This window comes from Rattus norvegicus, unplaced genomic scaffold (assembly GCF_021556685.1).
Source record: "Rattus norvegicus strain SHRSP/BbbUtx unplaced genomic scaffold, alternate assembly SHRSP_T2T unassigned-0000192, whole genome shotgun sequence".
NCBI lineage: Eukaryota > Metazoa > Chordata > Mammalia > Rodentia > Muridae > Rattus > Rattus norvegicus.
In genome coordinates, this window is record NW_028238909.1 from 1 (window position 1) to 7500 (window position 7500).

The following is a 7500-nucleotide window of genomic DNA, read 5'->3' on the forward strand; positions in this document are numbered from 1 at the left end:
AATCCCCGAGCTGGCAGGGCGAGGCTGGGAATTGAGAGTGAGCAAAAAGGGAGTCTGCCTCTTTCCCCCAGGGTGTGCTATCAACTCCATTACCATTTCCAAACAGCTGGGTGTGAGTCTAACTAAGGTTTCCTTCAGTCAGACTTTTGCCAGGAGCCGGAGCCCTGACAGGACAGCGAGAGCGATGATCAGACATCATTTCACAGTGAAATCATCACTCGCTGATTTCAGGCAGAAAACTTTAGAAAACTCTAAACTCTAAAGAGGCACTGAAGCGTGCTAGGCAGCAGCAGTACTTCCCCGACTGACCTTCAGGGACCTGCATATTCTCCAGCCCCGCCCCACCCCACCCCCTCTCAGCTAGCTCCTGTCCACCCCTCCCCCTCCCCCCACATACAGGGAGGAGGCCTTGTGTGGGGGGGGGGCGGCGGGGAGATGCAACTCTCTCTTTTTTTTTTCCTTTTCTTTTTTTCTTTTCTCTCTTTCTTTCTTCTTCTTTCTTTCTTTCTTTCTTTTTTTTTCTTTTTTTTTTCTTTTTCCGTAGCTGGGGACCGAACCCCAGGGCCTTGCGCTTGCTAGGCAAGCGCTCTACCACTGAGCTAAATCCCCAACACCCGCAACTCTCTCTTGAGAGATAGTTCGGGTCTCCCAAACAAATACATAACTAGAAACTTCATTTGTTTACTTTATTTCATCGAGCATACCATGGAAGAGGGAAAAGGAACAGGGAAGCTAGGCCAAACTGGTCGAGCTCCTCCTTTCGTTTTGTTTCAAAAAGGAAAGGAAAAGCCAAAGAACCCCCTCTTTTTGGTGAAAGGAACAGAATGGTGAAAGTTGAAACATCGGCTCGCCACTTAATACTTTGGCTTTTAATAAAAGGGACAACAGATCTCCCTCCTATTTGGTTAAAAAAAAAAAAAGGAATTAAAAAACCCCAAAAAACGTGCTGTCAGCCAGATTCCCTTTAAACCTCCGTTATAGAGGAAGACGGGTTTTTTTTAAGCATCATTTTAAATATATAAATATGTATTTGTGTGTGTGTGTGTGTGTGTGTGTGTGTGTGTGTGTGTGTGTCCGTCCGTCCGTCAGTCAGTCAGTCAGTCAGTCAGTCAGTCAGTCAGTCAGTGTCTTCTGTATGGAGAGGATGTGCTGACTCTGAAGCTATGATCTAGACACTTTCTAGATCACAGTTAAAAAGTTTTTAATAACTGTGTGAAGGAGACAGGTAGGGGTGTGTGTGTGTGTGTGTGTGTGTGTGTGTGCATGCATGCATGTGGGGGGGAGGGGAGGCTTTGATATCAGCACTCAAGCTTTTTTACTTCCTATCCCAATCTCCCCAAACTACCATCAAAGCAGCACTAGGGAGGCAGAGAAAGGTGAATCTGAGAGTTTCAGTCCTTCCCGCCCTACAGACGAATACAGAGAAACCCAGTCTGAGAAACTAGGGGAAGGGGGAGGGGGAGAGAAAGAGAGAGAGAGAGAGAGAGAGAGAGAGAGAGAGAGAGAGAGAGAGAGATCAAATTCTCTTGTGTCTGTCTCTGTTTTTCTCTATTCTCTCTCTCTCTCTCTCTCTCTCTCTCTCTCTCTCTCGTTGTGTGTGTGTGTGTGTGTGTGTGTGTGTGTGTGTGTTTGTTTGTTTGTTTGTTTCAAAACCCAGAGCCTGTCTGTAACAGATCTAAACACAGTTCTTGAAGGGGAAAATGGAAACAATTCCATAGTCTCTGGCAATGAAGTCATCTCCCATTGAAAACCACAGGAGAGGGGAATATTGTCCTCAACTAGGCATATATCAACCAGTATTTCACAGGCAGACCTTCAGGGAGGTGCAGATTCACCAGCCCTACCCTCCCTCCCATCCCCCCAGCATCCCTGCTCATCTCCTGTCCACCATTTGTTGATTCATTGTTGCTGTTGCTGTTGCTGTTGCTGTTGCTGTTGCTGTTGCTGTTGCTGTTGCTGCTGCTGTTGTTGTTGTTGTTGTTGTTGTTGTTGTTGTTGTTGTTGTTCCTGGTGTGAAGAACACTGTGAGGTAGCCTTCCTCTAATAAACCCTCTGGTCTTTAGGGATCCTTCACCCACTCACTCTCTGCCAGACTGAGTTCACAGCAGAAAACGCGTTTTTGAGAGAAACATGTTCCTGGTCCTGTGTGCCCATATTGAGGGAGGCATGAGAAAGGGATAACAAGGAAGGGAGACCCGGCAGTGGTAGGGGGCTGGGATGGGGTCGGGGGTGGGTGTCCTAGCTTGCTAATCCAACTGACCCACTTGCTGTGTAAATAAATATTTTGCATTCTGTGTCCCTTGTTTGATTTCTCACTAAATTCCAGATTGTCAATCTCCCTGTGTCGATTGCACAAGAACCCAAATGGGGATGCTGGGTGGTGAGCTGATTCCTCCCTAGAACACCTGTGCACTCTCTCATAGTCTCTAAGCTCCTTGCTGGACTCTTTTGGGCTTGGACCTGGCTGTCTGTAAGCCAGGAAGGAAGGAAGGAAGGGAGGGAGGGAGGGAGGGAGGGAGGGAGGGAGGGAGGGAGGGAGGGAGGGAGGGACAGGCCTCAGTTGAGAATCCCAATTTTCTAGTTCACTGCATCTGATGGCTGGCTGACCCTTCCAGGTGAATTGTATTTTTTTTTTCCTTTTCACTCCTTTATTTGAGTCAGGGGTGTCTGCACATAGACCTGGAAATCAGTACCTAGATCAGGCCTGCCTGCCTGCCTGCCTGCCTGCCTGCCTGCCTGCCTGCCTGCCTGCCTGCCTTCCTCTATCTCACAGAGACACAGTTCTAAACACCTCTGCCTCTTGAATGATGGAAATAAAGACATGCACGAACACCTGGCTTCCTTTCATTGTACATTTAGCCTAATTTCAGTTTTATTCATGTCTGGGAGGGAGACTTGCTTGTGTGCTGTAGTTCAATTCCTTTCACTGTGTGGTTTCCCCACCACCTTGGCCACCATGCCACGTGGAAGAGAAGAAGAGATGAACCATATTGTTGGCACCCATATAACAAACACTTGGTTGCTTCCTCTGAGCCCTCTGAGTATCCTTACATCTCTGTATTTTAAAGTGGTTTTGTTTTGTTTTTTATTGCTGTCAAACTCTCTCTCTCTCTCTCTCTCTCTCTCTCTCTCTATCTATCTATCTATATGTGTGTGTGTGTGTGTGTGTGTGTGTGTGTGTGTGTGTGTGTGTGTGTGTATTTTTTTTCTTCCCCCAGAGCTGAGGACTGAACCCAGGTCCTTGAGCTTGCTAGGCAAGGACTCTACCACTGAGCTAAAACCCCAACCCCTATCTCTGTGTTTTAAAAAGTAGACTCTGGAGCAATACCGGGCAGGTCTCCAAGGCGGGTCCTTCGCTTTATTTTATTCTTTTTGTTTTTAATTGTTAAAGATTTGTTTGTTTGTTTGTTTGTTTGTTTGTTTTATGTCTATTCGAGTACCCTGTAGGTGTCTTCAGACACCCCAGAAGAGGGCATGATTGACAATTACAGATGGTTGCAAGCCGCCATGTGTTGGCTGGGTATTGAACTCAGGACCGCTGTAAGAGCAATCAGTGCTCTTAACGACGGTGCCATCTCTCCATCCACCTACTTTATTTTATTCTCTATGCTCTCTTGTGCGAGTCAAGGTCAAGCAGGCAAGAAACACCCAAACAGATTGGTCCATCACCACTTTCTGAATTCTTTTTGTTGTTGATGTCAGGGATGTAAAGCAAGTTTACCCATGAAGAATTGTAAGGGAGTCCTTCTGATTTAGAGAATAGCAGCCTTGAAATGAAATGAGAATCACAACAAGCATTTGTCTTATTGTTTTTGTTTTTTTCTTCCTTTTTCTTCGGAGCTGAGGACCGAACCCGGGGCCTTGTGCTTCCTAGGCAAGCGGTCTACCACTGAGCTAAATCCCCAACCCCTACATTTGTCTTAAAGTCTGAAAAACACAAAACAAAACAAAACAAAACAAAACAACAACAACAACAACAACAACAACCAAGAACAAACCATGAGACCGCAGAAATCCTCAGGCGGAGGAGTAAGGAGCTAGTTTTTATTGGTTAGGGTATTATTTGGTCGGGTGGGGGTAGGGGTGGGGGTGGGGGTGGGGGTGGGGGTGTTGTCCTTCCTACACCTCTCTTGCATGAATGAGCTGAACATTACTTAAGCTTGTGTCCAAAACTGTCCATTTTTTAGATTGATCCCAGGAGGGAGGGAGCGAGCCGGGGATACAGCACACCCTCTCTGGCCTCAGAGGTCCAGGCTCCCGCTGGCAGGGCCCGAAGGGACTCCTGGGGGGAAAAAAAAATAAAGTCTCCGAGGCACCACCTAGCCGGTTTTATTCTTGAAGAAAAGCAAACATACATAATGGAATAAGGGAAAGAAAAAACCCTGTTTTCTATATACACAAGCAGTCGTAATTTGTTATAGTGTCCCCTTTGCGTAGTTTGGATTCGATGACTTTATTTTATCAAGCAAGTTTTAAACAGCGGTAACTCCAAAGAGGAGTCAACAGCCCCTTTAAGTGCAGTCAGTCATTGACCCTTTGGTCTGTCTGTCTGTCTGTCTGTCTGTTTCAAAACGAGGGAGGGCCTGCCTGCCTGCCTGCCTGCCTGCCTGCCTGCCTGCCTGCCTGCCTGCCTGCGTGCCTGCATCAGATCTAAATACAGTTCTCAGAGGGGAAGACAGAGACAAGTCAGAAGTCACTAGCACTCAATGGACGACCACCAACCTAAGGGCAGGCCTAGGGTAGAATTTGATGGACGGACGGACGGACAGACGGACGGACGGACGGATGGACAGATGGACAGAAAGGATCTAGGAGGAGCTTTGGGAAAGATGAAAAGCCTCCATTTCCCCCCAAAAGAACGAGCCCCAACAGCTGGGCTCTTCGAGATGAGTTATAAGGGGAACCACACATACAGTTTTGTATCACACATACAGTTTGTCATCATCCGTCAATACCAGGTAGACTTTTCAACGTATGTAGGTAGCTGTTGACAGGTCAGTCCTTTACTAAGCCTCATGTAAGCTCTGCAGGGTAAGCCTCAGGAATTCATCTGTGCGTCCCGCAGGGTATGCTTTCTTGCTTTGTTAAAGGCTAGACTTTGGTTGCTGTCTGTCTGTCTGTCTGTCTGTCTGTCTGTCTGTCTGTCTGTCTGTCTGAATGAATGAATGAATGAGCGAGGGAATGAACGAATGAGGAGGGGATGCACATGCCTATGGTTTTAAGATGCTTAATTTCTTTACAAGGTTTATTTATTTAAACATTAAACATTGGGGTTGGGGATTTAGCTCAGTGGTAGAGCGCTTGCCTAGGAAGCACAAGGCCCTGGGTTCGGTCCCCAGCTCCGAAAATAAAATAAAATAAAATAAAATAAAATAAAATAAACATTAAACATTAATCGGAAATAATGGAGTCAGCAGTTAAGAGTTCTGACTGTGTTCTTCCAGAGGTCCTGAGTTCTATTCCCATGGTGGCTCACAACCCTCTGTTATGGGATCGATCTGCTGTGTGTCCGAAGACAGCTGCAGTGTGCTGTTTGTAGGGTAAAGAAAAAAATACTAAAGAAGAAAAAAAAAAAGAGAGAGAAAAAGTTAGAAGCACCAAGTCAAGTCATGTAAATATTGCCCACATTCGGATTTAGACATGCCTGAGCTGTCAGGGCGAGGCTGGCTGAGAGCGAATCAGTGAACGATCGGACTCTTCCTCTCTCTGTGAGGGTGTGTCATGAACTCTATTACCATTTCCAAAGAGTTAGGTATGCTGGAGCGAAGTGGACCGGAAAGCCAAGGGAGGAGAGGTATGCCTACACGAGTCCACCCAACCCCCCCGCCCCCCCCCCCGAGGGAGACATCCTCGAGTGGTGGGGGGAGGGGCGAAGGTGTGGAGGGATAATTTCCAACAAATAAATCCCAACAAATAAATTACTAGAGACTTGATTCATTGATTTACTTTAAATTTATTGAGTGTATCGGGAAAGAGGGAAAATGGGTCAAGGAGGGAGGGAGGGAGGGAGGGAGGGAGGGAGGGAGGGAGGGAGGGAGGGAGGGAGAGAGGGATATCTTTTCCTCCAAATCTGCTGGTATGTAGTCTCAGTGCGTCAGAAAAAAGACTGCTTCTGGCCTCCTTTCTGATTACCCCAAGGCAGTCTGGTCACCGTGCTGTAATAGAAAGGGAAACCACAGTCAAGTCATGGGAGCGAGCGAGCAAGCAAGCAAAAATCATAAACAAAAGCAAAAACACGTCTGTTAAGTTGAGCAGAGCAGAGCAGAGCAGAGCAGAGTAGGGCAAAGCAATACAAGGTCACATTCCACAAAGGCTGATATAGTCTGCCATCTTGGTCTACAGAGTGAAAAGTAGAAGGAGAAAATGAATATCGCTTTGTGTGTCACAAAGTTTTTAAGTTGTAAGGAACATTGCAGGGCTAAACCTTCAAATCCTCAAACCACCCAACCCAAGCTTTCCTCCTCCTCCTCCTCCTCCTCCTCCTCCTCCTCCTCCTCCTCCTCCTCCTCCTCCTCCCCCCCATTGCCCCCCCCGTGTGGTGTGTGTGTGTGTGTGTGTGTGTGTGTGTGTGTGTGTGTGTGTGTGTGTGTGTTTGCGCACGAGCTCGAGCTCGGGCACGCATTTCTTTCACTGCACAACCATCATTGGAGGACGTTTAAATAAACACGAATGAATCAGACAGGCAGACAGACAGGGGCCCATAATGGATCCCTACAACTCGGTGGTGGTGGTGGTGGTGGTGGTGGTGGTGGTGGTGGTGGTGGTGGTGGTGGTGGTGGTGGTACACACCGATTTGTTGACCTCTTTCTTTTAAAGAAAGGACAAGAAACAAAGAGAAATAAAAATGAAGGAATATAGACCTAGCCAAATATTATTTTATTCCCTCCTTCATGGAGCGACAAGAAGATTTATTCATCAACCTTCGTCTAGAATAAGAAAGTAATTGCAAATGAAATCGAGCCATCTTACTGTAATAAGATGTTATCGAGAGAAAGGGGAATTGGATACTGGATCCATTGCTGCCCCCCCCCCCACACACACAAATTGGAAAGAAAAGCAACTCCCCAGATCGCTCAACTAACGAGGCTTATTTAAAACTGGAAAAAGAGGGCTGGAGAGATGTCTCAGCGGTTAAGAGCCCTGGCCGCTCCTCCAGAGGTCCTGAGTTTTCAATCCCCAGCAAGCACATGGTGGCTCCCAACCATCGGTAATGGGATGAGGCCTTCTTCTGGTGTGTCTGAAGATAGTTACAGTGTACTCATAGACACAAAATAAATAATTCTGGAAAAGAAGAGGAAATAACTTTAAAAAAAAAGAAAGGAGGCTGACTGGTCGACCTTCCTTCCCTCCCTCCCTTCCTTCCTTCCCTCCTCCCTCCCTCCCTCCCTCCCTCAGGTTCGTACCTAGGAACTCATGCACACACAACCACACCCCCCCCACACATATATTTAATATTCAATATTTATAAAAAATACGACTGGAGAGATGGTGAGAACAATG

General features: G+C 46.8%; 1 long non-coding RNA gene across 1 annotated transcript in view; it reads right to left on the reverse strand.

Annotated features, from left to right (window-relative positions):
- Window positions 1-6071: 6071 nt before the first annotated feature.
- LOC147997294 (uncharacterized) overlaps window positions 6072-7500 on the reverse strand; it is an 18279-nt gene continuing 16850 nt past the window's right edge. The window contains exons 2-3 of the long non-coding RNA XR_015648010.1: window positions 7062-7281; window positions 6072-6155 (exon numbers count right to left, since the gene is read on the reverse strand). This is a non-coding gene — a long non-coding RNA (uncharacterized LOC147997294). The remainder of the gene's footprint in view (window positions 6156-7061; window positions 7282-7500) is intronic.